Here is a 19464-nt window from a genome sequence, read left to right as displayed (position 1 = left end):
AAAAAACAGGTGGTACTGGTGATGGCCAACAAAACAAAACAAAACAAAAAATAATCTAAAAACATCTTTTAATCAAAAAAGCAAAAAACAAGGTACTGCAGATTTCGATCCAAACACAAACAGCTTCTGGTGTTCTCTAAAAATAAAAAGGTATTGGTGATCCTTAATCAAATACTCCAAACAAAAATAAAAAAACAACAACAACCGTGTTCAAACAAACAAACAAAAAAAACTGGTTTATGTGTAAAATGTAAATGTCTGGGTGTCTTTGGTTTCTCATGTAGGCCTACCTTAACACCAGGTATTTGTGTGTTCATGCAGGTGTGTTTACATACATCACAGTGTCTCCACCTCCTGTAACACTAGTTTGACCAAAAGCCAAATTGTGATGGTGGATTGACCACTGGATCATAGCATCTCCAAAACTGCAGCTCTTGTGGGGTGTTCCCGGTCTGCAGTGGTCAGTATCTATCAAAAGTGGTCCAAGGAAGGAACAGTGGTGAACCGGTGACAGGGTCATGGGTGGTCAAGGCTCATTGATGGACGTGGGGAGCGAAGGCTGACCCGTGTGATCCGATCCAACAGACGAGCTACTGTTGCTCAAATTGCTGAAGAAGTTAATGCTGGTTCTGATAGAAAGGGGTCAGAATACACAGTGCAGGACGGGTCAGGGCTGTTTTGGTGGCAAAACAGTGGGGACCAACACAATATTATGCAGGTGGTCATAATGTTATGCCTGGTCGGTGTCTACTGTAGATTCTTTCCTGTAGCTTTACGCTTTAAGCCAGTTGCTCGTCTTACAAATGTAAAACATCAAGAAGCATCAGAGTTAATAGTACAGACAGTAAAGTGCAAATGAATCCCTTAATTGCTTTTTGATTGCTTTTTCGAGTTTCCTGACATTACGGATTGGAGCCACACAGGAAGCCATTAAAAGTTTTCATGATTTTATATTAGCTGCCGCAGACCTCAGGTTGATTAAATCTGAATGTGGTTTTGAATGCTTGTTAATATTTCCATTTGTATTTGAGGACATTACAGAATCAGTGAGGAAAGCTGGCAGCACTTCCAGTTTTCAATGATAAAATAATCAAGAGTCAGAATTTTAATGACCTCAACCCCATAGAACACCTTTGGGATGAATTAGAGCAGAGACTGCGAGCCAGACCTTCTCATCCAACATCAGTGCCTGACCTCATAAATGCAGTTCTAGTGGAATGGTCAAAAAATTCCCATAAACACACTCCTAAACCTTGTGGAAAGCCTTCCCAGAAGAGTTGAAGCTGTTATAGCTGTAAAGGGGCGGAGCCAACTCCATATTACATTCATGTGCATGTAAAGGCAGACGTCCCAGTTTTGACCTGGCTCTCAGTCTCCGCTCTAATTCATCCCAAATGTGTTCTATGGGGTTGAGGTCAGGACTCAAGTGGAGGCCAGTCAAGTTCCTCCACACCAAACTCACTCATCCATGTCTTTATGGACCTTGCTTTGTGCACTGGTGTGCAGTCATGTTGGAACAGGAAGGGGTCATCCCGAAACTGTTCCCACAAAGTTGGGAGCATGCAATTGTCCAAAATGTCTTGGTATGAAGCTGAAGCATTAAGAGTTCCTTTCACTGGAACTAAGGGGCCGAGCCCAACCCCTGAAAAACAACATCTGAATTCAATGATTTAGAGGGGTGTCCCAAAGCCTTTGGCAATATAGTGTATATCCACTTCATTTATCTGCACATTTATTGTACCCTTTTATATTTCTGAACCAAAAAAGTATGTATACTGAAGCGTAAAGAGATGGCTAATAAATCACCAGCGTTAGGATTGATTTTATTAGTTAATTAATTTATTAATTTTATTAATCCTGAAGGAAATTCTTTTGCCAGCTTCGGATTACAAGAAAAATAAATATATAACTATAGTGGTTTGAACTCAATTTTAAAATCCTCCATAAACCTTGTCAGGGTTCAAGGAAATGTTTGGAAATAAGTTTATTTTTGTGACGGATGCTAATAATTCTGGAGACGTGACCCGTTTAGTCACTAGATGGAGACAAACGTTTACAAGACCACGAAGATGCCTTATTTCAAGCCTTTCTTTGAATAAGCTGAGCTGATATTGAATGTGTAAATAAAAAATGGACTGAATCTCATCATTTAGTCATTTTTTCCTCTCACAATTAATGGATGCATTAACTGAAAGCAGACTTTTTTCAGTTTTTTAAACATCGCAGACCTTAGTTATTGTACAAAAAAATGTTCAAATAAGTGAGCATCGACCCAGAGCAGATTTAGGACCCGTGTTTCCACATCTGGGAACGAGTGCCATACATCCCCCCAAAGACATGACTGCTGTATGACGTGACATAAATATATATATTTAAAAAAAATTGACTCACCTGCGCAAGGGAAAAGTATACCAAATGTGTGTGTGTGTGTGTGTGTGTGTATAACTCTTTCCATTAGCCAGGGCACAAAAACAGACCAGTATTTTATCCTGAGTCATCATAAAGGAGGTGATGGTAGCTCAAGTGATTAAGGCTCGGGGAAGATTGGTGTTCGAGCTCCAGCACCACCAAGCTGCCACTGCTGGGCCCTTGAGCAAGGCCCCCAACACACCCTGCTCCAGGGGCCCCCTATCATGGGCTGACCCTGTGCTCTGACCCCAACCCCCAAGGATGGGATATGATGGGATAAGAAAGAATTTCACTGTGCAGTAATGTATATGTGAGAAATAAAGACTTAGATAAGTTTCAGGACATTTATTCCTGATTCATTTCATATCTTCACGACTTTTATTTTATTCTGCAGCGATTTAAAAAAAACTGCAAGTTTATTTTTGTAAAGCAGACATGCAAGTCGCTGATTCTCGGTCATTAAAATGAAATATTTCTCCTGATTTAGTCTCAGTTCTCTTCTGATAATTCAGTTATTGGAGCAGATCCTGCTTCTCTGAGCGCTGATTATAATGAGATGCTCTTGTATTCAGCAGTCGTGGATTGTTTTTCTTCACGCTCTTTACATAATGGGAATTATTTTGCATTTCTGTTACTAAAGGCATTCAGGAGCTGTGTGTGCTTCCCTTGAGTGCTGCGGTTTTTGTAAATCTCGGTGCTGTGATGCGTTTTCTTTAAGGAGAAAGGCTTCTTTAAAGAACGCAGGCTTTGTTAATTCACAGCCAACTATATTGCCAAAAGTTTTGGGACGCCCCTCCAAATCATTGAATTCAGGTGTTGTTTTTCAGGGGTTGGGCTCGGCCCCTTAGTTCCAGTGAAAGGAACTCTTAATGCTTCAGCTTCATACCAAGACATTTTGGACAATTTCATGCTCTTTGTGGGAAGAGTTTCGGGATGACCCCTTCCTGTTCCAACATGACTGCACACCAGTGACCAAAGCAAGGTCCATAAAGACATGGATGAGTGAGTTTGGTGTGGAGGAACTTGACTGACCTGCACAGAATCCTGACCTCAACCCCATAGAACACCTTTGGGATGAATTAGAGTGGAGACTGTGAGCCAGGCCAAAACTGGGACGTCTGCCTTTACATGCACATGAATGTAATATGGAGTTGGCCTCAACTCTTCTGGGAAGGCTTTCCACAAGGTTTAGGAGTGTGTTTATGGGAATTTTTGACCATTCCTATGGAACTGCATTTGTGAGGTCAGGCACTGATGTTGGACGAGAAGGCCTGGCTCACAGTCTCCACTCGAGGAAGGGGTCATCCCCAAACTGTTCTTAGTATGCTGAAGCATTAAGAGTTCCTTTCACTGGAACTAAGGAGCCGAGCCCAACACCTGAAAAACACCTGAATTCAATGATTTGGAGGGGTGTCCCAAAACTTTTGGCAATATAGTTTAAGTAGAATTTACAAATAAATATAACAGATTTCATCTGTAATTACACTTCTGGGTTTCTCTGACAGAGCTTAAGTGTGCTTCTGCTCATCACCATCTCCCTCACTTTGTTTTAAAGCTGATTTATGTATTACATACCCCATACTGACTGTGAAGATGTTTATAGATACCTGTATGTGTCTCTAATGTTATATTTCTTATCCCTTTGTGTTGTGAGCATTGTTTTACTTCATCCAGTCCACTTTCTGTCCTTTAAAACTATTTTTTAAAAGTGTTTTCCCTAACCCTGGCCTTTCTGAAAAATACATTCCAAAGTTATTTTTCAGTCGGAGGATAAAGAAGCTCTGAAGTTACTCCAGGCGTGAACATCAGCACAGAGAATCTGAAGCTCACACCCATCTCCCTGTCTACAGACTCGTCTTTGATGAATTTCTAAAGCAGGACATGGTTTTCTCCTCCAGTCCTCGAGTATGAGGCGATCTGAACCCGGAGATGATGCTAAAATCAAGGATTTAACAAGATGTTAGACGTGTGTTAAGGTATTGCATGTGTTATTCTGATTATGTGTGATTTTCCATTTTCTGGTGGTTTGTGTTAATTGTTAGTGTTGTAAATTTTGTCAAATCTCTTCAGTATGAAGTCAGTAGCCACCTTCATGAGGCATGTTTTAATTGGAGGACACAAACCTTTGCTCTCATTAATAAATCTGATCCAGATGATGTGATACTTCTGCTCATGATGACTGTGAAATAAAACCGTCAGTGTATTTGTAATGCATTTTCGCCCCATTCAGAAACCAAGGGGGCACAAACTTTTACAGTCGGTCGCTCCTAACAAAAAATAAACAATATGAAGTGATTTTTTTTCCACCTCTGTATTTATTGTGGTAATTCGGCATCTAACGAACGAGTGTTTAATGTTTTAATGTTCAGTTCTTTATGTACATTTTGATTTCAAGTAAAACATTTTGGATAAAAAATCAAACTCTTCCTGTAACATGCTTCTTGATCCAGCATTCAAGCCTTAAATTAAAGCTTCATTATAAGTTTAAACCGTTGAATAAGTCATCTTCTTGCCGTGAATTAAAGCTCGAGTCCAGCAGTTAATTGTCCCGTAATGAGTCCTAATAAGTCTGTCCATCTGACTTAATCTTCTCCTTCATTTATTCAATATCATTTATTCAATAATTGGATTCATAATGTTCCCATTTTCTAAAGTTTCAGCTCTCGCGCTTGCTTACTCGTTTCCTCCTCTGATTTGTAGCAGTAACTCTTGACTGCAGTGGGATTCTTATTTTTTTCCCCTACAGAAAACTTCCTTCACTCATTTATAGGTTTTCTCTATAATTAAGTGCACTGAGCCGTACAGTGATGTGGGAGTTTGTTGTTATGACTCTATTTACACTTTTAAAAATGAGTCTGCGTCTTGAGCAGGTCCGATTCTAGCGGGTTTGGATGGAAATGCAGGTTTTATTGAAGGGATTTAATCTAAGAGAGGAAAAGGAATGATGAAGAGCATCAAGCAGGCAAAAGGATCAAATCGACCAACTAGTGACGTGTCGCTTGCAAGCGAGTCGACTCGATGATTCGGATCTTTGATTTGATTCTTTAAAGGAGAAGTTCACTTCCAGAACAAAAATCTGCCAATCATTTTCTCACCATCCTGGTCATCCAAGATGTTCATGTCTTTCTTTTGTCAGTCATAAAGAAATGATGTTTTTTGAGGAAAACATTTCAGGATGTTTTTCCATATAGTGGACTTCAATGGTGCCCCGAGTCTGACCTTCCAGAATGTAGTTTAAATGCAGCTTCAAAGAGCTCTAAACCTCCATCCCAGCCCAGGAAGAAGGCTCTTATCCACACCATCGGTCATTTTCTTAGAAATATAAAAAATCCTATACTTTTTAACCACAAAAGCTCATCTAGCACTAGCTCTGGGATGCGCTTCCGCGACACTACATACATACGTGATCATGTCAAAAGGTCACACGTGACATGGGTGGAGCTACAGACCCAGTGTTTACAAAGCAAACATGCAAAATAAATCAAATGCTCTTTACTAACAAAAAGGTACAAATAACTTTGTGTCGTTCCACACCCAACAACTTCAGAGCGCTCCTTCTTCTCCACACTAGTAAACACTGGGTCTGTAGATCCGCCTACATCACACGTGACCTTCTGACGTGATTACGTAGATGAGCTTTTGTGGTTAAAAAGTATACAATCTTTTATTTTTCTAAGAAAATGACTGATCATTTTGCTAGATAAGAGTCTTCTTCCTGAGCTGGGATCGTTCAGAAGTGAATGTGGAGCGATGACTCTTTTGTATGATTATTTATGGAAGCCATTAAAATGGAATAAACGTACGTTTGTGTGTGTGTGTGTGTTAAAGGACAGCTATCTGCCTGAACTGTTATTATACCCAAGTAAATTATTATTACAAATCTTTAAAATATGACTCTCTTTTTTGTTCAAATCCAGTTCCTATTTTTATCCTATAGGTCATAATGGATCAGGAGCTCATCCCAGCAACGCCGGACACCATGCACACATTCACACACTGATTTCACACCAAGGGGCTAATTTACCTAATTGGCCACTATTATAGTTTTTCTTTTCTGTCTCTCCATCTAGAGAGCTATGCACAATGCCGGAACACGGATTGTCCCTCTTGCCTTTTCCTTCACACTTAATGCTTGCTGTCTGAGGAAAGAAAAAAGAGGTCAGAGAGAGAGATGAGTGTGTCTGTGATTACAAAGGGGAGGGGATTTCTGCTTTCAGCTCATTCACCTTGCAGAGACTTGTGCTTTGTAAAAAATAAATCACCAAATACATAAAAATGAGAAGATTAGCTATTTTTTCTATATTAACTGAATTAGACTGCTATACAAAAATCACCACTAGCCACCATTTATTTCACAGAAAAATCTCCTAAATTTAATTCTCCGATTGCTCGCGCACCTCCGTTCATATCGTACGCGTCTGACTTAAATCTAGCCACGCGTGCAGGCAAAAAGTTTGCGTCACTCGTCTCTCACTGATGCGCATCAGTCGGCGCCAGTCTCTGGCCTTTCGAAAGTCAATAAAGCATGTCCAATCTAACATCACTGTGCCTCAGACTGAGCAATCAGCTTCCTGCGTCACCGGGAGGAGGCATAAAAAACAGACGAATGATAATAGAGGCAGCATAAAGATGGATCATTTGAAGTTATGGAGTACGGCGATGAAGATGAGGCTGACCGATGGTGTGTGTAACGCTCAGGTGAATTCAAAATGAGTTCTGTGTCTTATCTGCGTGACAGGTGGTGATGCCTGATGAAAAGCTCTTTTTCATGAAAAGTGGTGCGTCCACATCCAGCAAGCCGGCACAATGGAGGCTCTGGAGACGTCCAGAGATGTGAAGAGGCGTCCAGACTGCATGCATAATACGATATACGCCGAGCGGGTCAGCAGAGACCCTCCTACTTCATATGAAGGACACTTGTTGTGAAATAACTTTATATAAATAAATCCACAGATAAAAGCTGGAGTACAGCTTCAGAGTCTTCACTAGAGTTAGCAGAGAAAAGTGTAAACAAGCACACTTATTTAAAGTATCGGAGTAAAAGCAAAAAATATGTGTGTGTACTTCTAACTGGAGTGATGCTAGCATTCAGGACTGCTAACAAGTTATGCTGAGTATTATATTGGCTAAACTACAGTGCAGGGTTGCTAGCAAGTTAGCACTAATAATAGTGCTATAATAAGTAGCTATAAGTAGTTATAAATAAATAACTAATAAGTAGTAGCCATTAATAAAATTAAGTTAACTCTTATACTGTGTTAACCAACAGAACAGGCTGCTAACAAGTTAGCTATTATTTGGCAAACTAGTACACTAAATTGCTAAAAGTTTTGGGACACCCCTCCAGATCACTGAGTTCAGGTGTTGTTTTTCAGGGGTTGGGCTCGGCCCCTTAGTTCCAGTGAAAGGAACTCTTAATGCTTCAGCTTCATACCAAGACATTTTGGATAATTTCATGCTCCCAACTTTGTGGGAACATTTTGGGGATGACCCCTTCCTGTTCCAACATGACTGCACACCAGTGCACAAAGCAAGGTCCATAAAGACATGGATGAGTGAGTTTGGTGTGGAGGAACTTGACTGGCCTGTACAGAGTCCTGACCTCAACCCCATAGAACACCTTTGGGATGAATTAGAGTGGAGACTGTGAGACAGGCCAAAACTGGGACGTCTTCCTTTACATGCACATGAATGTAATATGGAGTTGTCCCGCCCCTTTACAGCTATAACAGCTTGAACTCTTCTGGGAAGGCTTTCCACAAGGTTTAGGAGTGTGTTTATGGGAATTTTTGACCATTCCACTAAAAGCGCATTTATGAGGTCAGGCACTGATGTTGGACGAGAAGGTCTGGTCTGAATTCAATGATTTGGAGGGGTGTCCCAAAACTTTTGGCAACATAGTGTATGGGTTTGGGATGCCAAAAAAATTCACTTTTACAAATATTGATTATGGGGATTTAGAAAAGTAGCTTGGAAACAATGTGAGAAGTTTTCTTTGAAGCAAAAGTCAAAAGTATGAAGTGAAGGAAATGTTCAAGGCATGTTGAGACATTTGAGTGCAGTAACAAACAGTCATTCCTGCATATCTGACATGACGTGACATAATGCATGCACAGCTAATCAATCACTCGTGTATTTTGGTTATGCACTCGATTTGCATAATGCATAATTCATGACCTGTATTTGCATGCAGCATTCCAGGTTTCCTCCCACTTCTTTAACGTGATCCAGGAAACGTGCAGTAAATCGTGTTTTATCGAACGTTTAACTTTAGGTCAGTGTCTTACTGCAAATGCTTACAAATCATCACAGAAACATGTTTTTTTTTTGCAGATTTGCACATGCTATGACAGTGATGCACGTCAGAATGACCCGCACGATCATCATCCACAACATATCCTACTTTTCACTGAAGATTAAAAAAAAGAACTCTCAACAGATTTAACGTGTTCACGTCAAAAAGTCCACAGAAGGGGTTGATTAATTTTATAGAAGGCCAACACTGACAGTAACTCACAAGCAGGATCTCGTATCCAGACTGGGACGTGTCGAGCGGAGGCATAAACGGATTATGGAAACGTGTGTAATTGTTGATGTGGTGAAGATTTCTGCAAGATGTGTATGTAAAATGGATGAAAGGAGTATCAGGTGTCATCACTTCAGGAAAGAAAAGTTCTCTGTAAAGGGGGGGTAGTGGGAGAGAGGGGGAAGTGAGAGAGAAGGAGAGAGAGAGAGAGAAAGAGTGGGAGTGGGAGAGAGAGAGAGAGATAGAGAGAGAGGGATAGAGAGAGGGAGAGAGGGATATAGAAAGGGGGGTTGAGAGAGAAGGGAATAGAGAGAGGGAGAGAGAGATAGCGAAAGAGAGAGAGAAAGAGTGGAAAAGTGGGAAAGAGAGAGGGAGAGAGAGAGAGAGACAGAGAGAGGGAGGGAGGGGTAGAGAGATAGAGAGAGGGAGAGACAATGGGATAGAGAGAGGGAGAGAGAGAGAAAGGGATAGAGAGAGAGAGAAGGAGGGAGGGGTAGAGAGATAGAGAGAGGGAGAGACAATGGGATAGAGAGAGGGAGAGAGAGAGAAAGGGATAGAGAGAGAGAGAAGGAGAGAGAGACAGAGTGGGAGAGTGGGGAGAGAGAAAGGGATGGGGTAGAGAGAGGGGGATAGAGAGAGGGAGAGAGGGGGGGGTAGAGAGAGGGAGAGGGGGGGGGGATAGAGAGAGGGAGAGAGAAAAGTATAGAGAGAGAGAGAGGGAGATGCTGGTGAGTAAACGACTGTTTTCAGCCTCTACAACATGAGTTAGTTCCTGTTCTCACGTTCCGCAAGATTAAATTGTTTTTTTTTTGTTGCTAAATGAATAAGAATATGACGCGGCGCTCATGAAAGTTGCCCCTGGTAAATTGCTGTGCAGCACGAAAAGAGCTAATCAACTTCACACCTCCACCATCGGGGCTTAAAGCAACAATTCAGCAGAGTCGATTAAACAAAGAACACAGTACACGCTCCCCAATAATTGCTGCACCCACTTTAATTTCCGTTCGCATCCACAACTTTTATCGCGCCGCAGAAAGCCTGCGCGGTCCAAGTCCTTCGCCGTCTGGGTGTTTTCATGCGTTCCTGCTTCAGAGGTGTTTCCGTCATCGGCGTTAACCTTTCGGCATCAATTACTACAGTAGGATAGCGGCTCCCTCCGAGGAACTGACCGCGGCTTAATTGCCGCGTACAGACTGCTGCGACGGAGGCAGCTGAAGAATGCGAGGCTCTTTCTGACCGCAACTTTCATTACAAGCGAAGTTCTGGGAAAGTTCCAGGTCTTCACGCGTGAACCTTCTCTCAGACACGACTGAGGAAAAAATAAAACTAAATCCCTCCACAGTTGTGTAACCAGAACATTACGCTAAGATAACGTGAAGCATTTAATAAAATATTTAAAATGTCTTACAATCCTAATAGTTACAGTGAAGCCTATTAGCTAACCCTGGATACCAGGCTAATTTTACGCAGGCTAATCTTAGCTAGCTTGATAGCAGCCCTTGCTATACCCTCACCCAATACACTATACATTTAACCAAACGTTAGCTAGCTTGCTAGTGACCCTGACTACTCATACACATTTACACATTAAAATATCAACTTGATGTTTTCCAGCATCTTAGCAACCCTGGTAACTACACTGCTATGTAGGCTAACCTTAGCTAGCTTGCTAGCGGCCGTTGTCATCAATTAACACAATAGTCTAATCTTAGCTATCTTGCTTAGAGACTCTTATGGCTTCTAGTTCACAAAACAAAATAGTCAGCCTAATGTTAGCTAGCTTGTTAGCAATCCCTGGATAACGGTTTACACAGGCAAATCTTAGCTAGCTTGCCCTTACTATTCCCTCACACAATACATGTATATTTAACCAATGTATATTTACCAATTATATTTACCAATGTATATATACCAATTATATTTACCAATAATGTAAATAATGTATATAATGTAAATAACGTAAATAATGTATATTTACCAATTAACCAATGTATATTTAATCAATGTATATTTAGACTCTTACGGCTTCTAGTTCACAGAACAAAATACACAGCCCACTGTTAGCTAGCTTGTTAGCAATCCTGGCCACTAGCTAACACAATATGTATTAAGCTTAATGTTTATATATTTTACAGGTACCTCAATGTTGGCTAGTTTGCTACTCATGTTAGCTAGCTAGACTCTTAGCTGCTAGTTTAATACTCAGCCTAATGTTTGTTAGCTTCTTAGCGATCCTGATCACTTTTTCTGCTTAGCCTAATATACGCTATGACCATGGTTAAAGTCTTCTAGAATATAATACTCATGTTCATAGTCACAAGTTTACGCAACATACTAGTTTGTCTGATGATAGCTAGCTTGTTAGAAGTCCTTGCTACATTATTTAGCAAGGACTTCTAACATAGCATTCTAGGACTTCTAGCATATAATAGTTAGCCATGTTCTGTTAAATGCGTTATTGACCATGGCTTACACATAGTCTGACAGTGTAATCTTAGCTAACATGCTAGCAACCCTGGCTCTGATTTAGGCGGATTAATACTCAGCCTCATTTTAGCTAATTTGTTGGCAATCTTGACTACTAGCCAACATGTTATAATGGTGAGCTAACGCTGTAGTGACTCTGGCTCCTGGTTTACGCAATAGAATTGTTGTAGCTAGTTTTATGTCCTAATAGCTAGGATTATATCGATCCAGGATGGTAGTTAAGACAACATAATCATAGCAAGGATGTTCTCATGCAGTTTTAGGTTATGCTCTCACGTTTCGAGGCTCGAGCACACACCAGTCGTCTTTCGGCGTGTTTTTCACCCGCTGCAGGATCTGTCTGATTCGTGTGAAGGAGAATTCGGAGATGCAATTCCCATTTTGCCTCATTATCTCCACAGCATGAATATTCACCGTCTTATTATTTACGGTAAAGCAGAAGCAGATTCCTGACGCTGCACAAGTCTCACACATCCAAACCGGAAGAATCGAGGATGAGGAGCGGGTTGTAAAAAATACTACTACGGCAGTTCTTGTTTAAGATGCCGACTAGTGATGATTAAAATGTTGTAATAATAATAATAATAATCATCATCATCATCGTTAATATACGTACATAATTTGACTCCATCAAAGTGATGTTTTGCAATTCTAATTTTTAATGATGTTTTTTTGGATTAATTTTAATTTTCAATAGGGCAGTGATTTGTTTCGATTGAAGTGTCCTTTCTCGAGTTTATTCCCTCCCTGCACTCAGCTCGTTATGTGACTCACGTCTGATTCACAAACATCTCTCAGATATCAGCAAATTGACGCAGCGCTCACGCACGTTTTTGTTTTGTTTTTAATATGGAGTTTTCCTTTTATGGTCACGCTGACGGGAGTGGAGATGTCACGTTAATCACGGTGATGATTACGTTAATAAGTATTACGATCAGTGGTCAGTCGTAAACACGGTCGCCGGACCAATCGCTGCAGCGTTTTGAAGATTAGCTTTGCACTTTAATTGTGTTTCAATTATGAATCCGTTTTTACTGAAAAGTAGGACAGATGCTAATGCGTGGACTGTCTCACTGGGCTTGTAAATGGATTTATTGTTGGAAAACGAATCCTTGAATCCATAAATTAATTAGCAGCTGAAGCCACAAGCCAAGAATAATCATTTACAGAAAGAAATAATCATAATGTGTTTGTGTGTGTGTGTGTGTGTGCCCTGAGGTTAACAGCAGGAAGCAAGGAAATGATCTGTGCAGTACATTTGAAGACACTAAAAGAGCCATTAAAACAAAAAAACACTTTAGAGTAAATTGTACATTTAAAAATAAATAAAGACCTTGCTGGACTTCACCGGAATGATTTCCTACATTCATTCTTCTTGCATTTGCATTTTTTCTGTGTGTATAAAAAATAAATCATAAAGTGCTTTTTCGGACACAGTTAAAGGAGCTGTTCGTAATTTGTCGAGCTCGCTGTTGCCAAGTGCTGCACTAATCCCTCCAACTGAGCCATGCCCATGATAAAACTTTGATTTAAATAGAAATGCTTCCTCATATTCATTTTAATGGAGCTGAGCATGCATATTTACATTTATGGCATTTGGCAGACATCTTTATCCAGAGCTACGTACAAAAGTCCATTGAAGTCTTCATCAGTGATTACACCAATAATCACAGCTGTTCCAGATGGAGGTGGAGCTAATTTCAGGGCCAGAAAAACTTTAATGATTTCCTTTTGCAATATAGAATCATTAAATACTGCGGCATGTTGTAGGATTTGTTATAAAATCAAAGTTTTATACACTTTCACTCTAATCGCCTTTATGATATAAATGATCAAATCCCAGATTCTAACTATATGGGGAGTGTGTCTGTTTATTTCCCAGCGCTTCTCCAGTCTAATTTATGTATTCTTGCTAAATTGAAGCTTCGTCAGTCCCAGTTTCTCTGTAAATGTATGCAAGCCTACTTTCTGCAATTCTACAAACAAAGCTTCTTGCGATGCGGTGATGTAATCACGCCTAATTTAATTCGTTTGCATGAAAAACCTGAAGGCAATAATGTGCAACGCGATCTCCGAGGGCTAGCTGTAACATGGAGCTAGGCAATATGCCAGTGTTTTTGTAAGAGCAGTGAAGACGTGAGCTTTCTTTTTTTAGGCTCATGTTGCGCAGATAGCACTGGAGCACGGAATAAATTCCCATCACTTATTTCTCCGCTTCACTGAACTGCTGTGTGTTATAAGCGGAGCGGACGATGCGAGGGATGAGGGAAATGAGGGAAATGATTCAGAGCCAAGCTCCAAGTAGATTATGAGGATGTGTTCAGAACAATCTAATATGTTAAAGTAGTAAGAAGTTTGACATTTCTAATCAAATTTTCAATATATATTTATATATATAGTGTTATATACATAACCACCCACCTAATATTGTGTTGGTCCCCCTTTCGCTGCCAAAACAGCCCTGACCTGTCGAGGCATGGACTCCACTAGATCCCTGAAGGTGTGCTGTGATATCTGGCACCAAGATGTGGTGCATGACACTGCCTCCGCCGGCTTGCCTTCTTCCCATAGTGCATCCTGGTGCCATGTGTTCCCCAGGTAAGCGACACACACGAACCCGGCCATCCACGTGATGTAAAAGAAAACGTGATTCATCAGACCAGGCCACCTTCTGCCACTGCTCAGTGGTCCAGTTCTGATGCTCACATGCCCATTGTTACCACTTTCAGAGGTGCACAGGGGGCAGCATGGTCTGAAGCTATGAGGCCCAATCCACTACAAACTGTGATGCACTTTGTATTTTGACAGCTTTCTATCAGAACCAGCATTAACTTCTTCAGCAGTTTGAGCAACAGTAGCTCATCCATTAGATCGGATCACACGGGCCAGCCTTCACTCCCGAACGTCCATCAGTGAGCCTTGGCCGCCCATGACCCTGTCACCGGTTCACCACTGTTCCTTCCTTGGACCACGTTTGATAGATACTGACCAATGCAGACTGGGAACACCCCACAAGAGCTGCAGTTTTAGAGATGCTCTGAACCAATCGTCTATCCGCCATCACAGTTTGGTCAAACTCGCTCAAATCCTTACACCTTACATTTTTCCTGCTTCTAACACATCAGCTTTGAGGATAAAACGTTGATCATGATGAAGAGACTTATTCACTTCACCTCTCACTGCTCAAGTTAGAGCATCTCTAAAAAAACAGGTGTTTCGTGGTGTCTAAGGTTTGCAGTCATCATCTGGACGGATCCCACAAAAGAGCTACTGCTGCACAAATTGCTGGAAAAGTGACTGCTGGCTCTGATAGAAAGGAGTCATAACACACAGCGCATCACTGCATCACAGTTTGCTGCGTATGCAAATTTCAATAAATAAAATATATGAAATGTAAAAGTAGGAAGAGACAGAACCAGTGTGTTTTTCTGTGTGTGAAAATACCCAGTGTTGCCTCGTAAAAGTTGACAAGCGATGGATTAATAGCACTGGGCCTTAATAAATCAACAAAATGCCCACTCTCTTATTTAAATCAAATCTATATCATACCTGAGATATTTGAAATGTGTCCTTTCTTGAAGAAAGGAGAGATGGATGCAGACACACACTCACACACACACACACACACTCACACACACACGCACACACATACACACACCAGGAACCCACTTACATGCCATAAAAGCCCAATTTTTTTTATTAGTGCTTTTGAGTGCACTCCAGATAGGTTGTGTTCAGACAGTGAAGATTAAAGCCACCATGCTTTCCACGCTAGACGTAGCAGATGTGACACACAGGGGCAGAGGAAAGTGTACATGTGGGTATGTGTGAGTGCGTAATACATGTTTTTACTGCTTGGTAAAATTCAGAGGTGAAGTGGGAGAGCATGGAGGACAGAGGAGTTTTATGATTTATGGACTCTGCAACATGAAAAGCTGTGTCTTTTTTTGTCTTATTAACTATCAACAAAAATAAAAGATACAGATGGATGCAGAAATAAAAGGCCTGGTTGCCTCTGCCAGGAGGTTAAGACTTTCATCTAACAACTGTAGCACTATTTGGATTTCACTAACAACCGTTAATTAACTGTTAATTAATTAATTAATTAATTAATTAGCAGTTGATTATTATAAAAAAAAGACAATTGCTGAGTAAAAATAATTTTTTTAAAAAAAACTGATGTAGTAAACAGACTAGTGACAGACTGACCATAACAAATTTACCTCAGATTCCGATCAAAGTATTGTCTCAGTAGTGTCTCAGTCATGTCTCAATAGTGTCTCAGTCATGTCTCAGTAGTGTCTCGGTCATGTCTCAGTAGTGTCTTGGTGATGCCTTAGTTGTGTCTCTGTTATGTCTCAATGATGTCTCAGTAGTATCTCAGTTATGTCTCAGTAGTGTCTTAGTTGTGTCTTGATTAAATTCAAATTCAAATTTTATTTGTCACATACGAAATCATACACAGTACGACATGTAGTGAAATGCTTTTTACGTCTTACATGAAAGAGGAAAGAATAAGAAAGAAAATGTGTAACAGAAAACGTGTAAAAGAAAATGTGTAACAAATATAAAAGTGTAAAAATATAAAAGTATAAAAGCAAACACAAAAAATATATATGTATATATATATATATATATAGTACAATATAGTATATGTATAGTATATGTGAAAAATAAAACAATATAAATAAATATATGTGTAGACTCTATAATGTACAGAAGATACAGTATATGAATATATGTAGATAAAAAGGTCTGCTAAAGTCAACACTGAAATGGTGTTGCAAAAGAGTATAGTATGTACAGTGTGCATATGTAAGATAAATATATAATATATTGTAGAAGTGTATATGAGGCAAAATATAATGTCCAGTTTAACAGGGAGTAAAGTGACAGTGCAGTGCACACACAAAGATGTAGAGAGAAGATGTACAGTGAGTGTTATTGTGTGTACAGAGTAGTGCAATATTAGCATGTGCAACAATCAGCTGAGGTAGAATGTTATGTTATGTTGTGTGGGGGTAAGACCAGAGAGTCCAGATCCTAGGTGTACTGGTTGAGGGCCTGAATGGCCTGCGGGAAGAAGCTCCTCCTCATTCTCTCTGTGTTCGCCTTCAAGGAACGGAAACTGTTCCCTGACCTTAACAGAGAGAAGAGTCCATTGTTGGGATGGCTGAGGTCCTTCATAATCTTCCTGGCTTTGGTCCAGCACCGCTTGCTGTATATGGTGTCCAGGTCAGGAAGCTTGGTGCGGATGGTGCGCTCGGCTGATCGCACCACCCTCTGGAGAGCTTGCCTGTCCTGTTCGGTGCTGTTCCCAAACCAGGCAGTGATACTTCCCGTCAGGATGCTCTCAATGGTGCAGGTGTAGAATGTCTTTTACTGATTATGTCTCAGTATTGTCTTAGTAGTGTCTTGTTAATGTCTCAATAGTGTCTCAATGATGTCTTAAGTAGTGTCTTAGTAGTGTCTTGGTAATGTCTTACTAGTGTCTCTGTGATGTCTCAGTAGTGTCTCAGTGATGCCTCAGTAATGTCTCGGTTATGTCTCAGTGATGCCTCAGTAGTGTCTCAGTAATGTCTCAGTGATGCCTCAGTAATGTCTCGGTTATGTCTCAGTAATGTCTCGGTTATGTCTCAGTAGTGTCTCAGTGATGCCTCAGTAGTGTCTCAGTAATGTTTCAGTGATGCCTCAGTAATGTCTCGGTTATGTCTCAGTAGTGTCTTAGTGATGTCTCAGTGATGCCTCAGTAGTGTCTCAATAATGTCTCAGTGATGTCTCAGTAGACAATCAACTTGTTGCCTGATGCATTAAATGTGTATCACAGTTTCAGTGGTATCATCAAATATCAGTATTTTGTTATGAATCCCGATTGTATCGTATCGTATTCTGTCCCTTCCTATCTTAGCAGCATCAGTGGCTAAAAATGCAGACTCTGTGTTCCACTCTGTGTGGAAGCCCCAACCCTAAACATACATACAAATCAACACAGGAACATACGACGAACGTTTTCTCAACAGACCTCTCCATCATGAGATTTAAATCCTGTTGAAAATTTGTGGTGTGGATTAGAAACAGAAGTCTGCATACACAAACGAAGGACTTTAAACGAGTGTTCTGCATGGATGAGTATGTAGGAGCTTCCTCAAGACTCTCTGACCTTTCGCACTGCATAGAAGATGTTGCTAGGAAACATGAATGGAGTTAAGGTTTTTGTTGTTTTTTATTTTAAAAGCGTAACACCCCCCCACACACACACACACCTTCCCCCCATCCTTTGCTTCTTTCCTTTTTCGTCTTCTTCCTTCTTCATAACCAACTCTCATCTCTTTGTATATTAGGTCCATTTATTTATTTCAGATAGTGACAGTAAACAAATCTCACTGAATCAAGATGCTAAATTGCTTTAATATTTGAGGCAGCAGCCAGACTTGGATGTATGAAGGTTTATTTCCCGCTCCACAGTCAACCTCCCCTAATGTTCGGTTTGGGGATCCTTGCGTTCGGAGGAAATGAAATGACAGCAGTTTGTAACACTCGACTGCCACATGGCTCGGAGACAACTCTCTAAACACACTGTAGGAATAAAACTCCCGAGCGCTTCGTACAGAAAAACGCTGCAAGGTGAAATTCACTTTCTCTCTCTTTTAATTCTCCCTCTCTTACGAATGATTCACTTTGCTTTCTGACGATCAGCTACGGTCTGATGTCCTCACGGACGGCCTCGGAGGAGCTCGTGGAAGAGAAGACGGCGGCTGATGATCCTCGCCTGAGTTACAATGGCATCATTAGCATTACTGCTTGACTCCATTAGTAGAGCGAAGGGAGCGGAATTAGCTCTCTTTCTTCCGGAAACGTCAGTCATTTTCAGCTTTGTGGATCAAAACCACAGCCGTGTTGTTGATTAACTTTCTAGAAAAGATAGACAGCTATAGACTGGAATGTTGGATGCTGCACATAATCTAAGACTGATAATATGAGCATTACTATAGCATTAAAAAACACTTACAGATTCGATCTTTAGTGTCAAAGGAAAGGGAAAGTCTTTGGGACTCTAAGTCTAGAGGACTTCACACTTTTTGCCATTTCCTGGTAACATGACAAACTATGTGTTTATTTTAACTTCCAGGGAGAAAAAAGAGGCTGATGAAGATTGTTGAAGCTGCTAGAATGCATATATACACCAATCAGCCATAACATTATGACCACTGAGAGGTGAAGTGAATAAGACTGATGATCTCCTCATCATGGCACCTGTTAGTGGGTGGGATATATTACGCAGCAAGTGAACATTTTGTCCTCAAAGTTGATGTGTTAGAAGCAGGAAAAATGGACAAGCGTAAGGATTTGAGCGAGTTTGACGAAGGGCCAAATTGCCAGAACACTGGATCAGAGCATCTCCAAAACAGCAGCTCTTGTGGGGTGTTCTGTGGTCAGTATCTATCAAAAGAAGTCAGAGGAAGGAACAGTGGTGAACCAGTGACAGCCATCCATGTGGATGTAACTTTAACACCTACCTAAGCATTGTTGCAGACCATGTACACCCTTTCATTGAAACGGTATTCCCTGATGGCTGTGGCCCCTTTCAACAGGAAAATGTGCCGTGCCGCAAAGCAAAAATGGTTCAGGAATGGTTTGATGACCACAACAACCAGTTTGATCGAGCATCGGTGGGATGTGCTTGACAAACAAGTTCGATCCATGGAGGCCTGATCTCACAACTAAGAGGATTTAAAGGACCTGTTGCTAACATCTTGGTCCCAGATACCACAGCACACCTTCAGGGATCTAGTGGAGTCCATGCCTCGACGGGTCAGGACTGTTTTTGCAGCAAAAGGGGGACCAACACAATATTAGACAGGTGGTCATAATGTTATGGCTGAACAGTGTATATTATATGTATTAAAGAGTTAATATCACTGAAAAGGATTGCCAAAATTTCCGTCTTAATCAATTCTCACAAAACAGACAAGAAGTGGAAAAAATGGAGACACATTTAAACACTTTGGTTTGACTTAATTGCTCTAAAACAAGATCTTGGT

This window comes from Hemibagrus wyckioides, linkage group LG11, assembly GCF_019097595.1.
Source record: "Hemibagrus wyckioides isolate EC202008001 linkage group LG11, SWU_Hwy_1.0, whole genome shotgun sequence".
Lineage (NCBI taxonomy): Eukaryota > Metazoa > Chordata > Actinopteri > Siluriformes > Bagridae > Hemibagrus > Hemibagrus wyckioides.
This window is presented reverse-complemented; position numbering follows the sequence as displayed.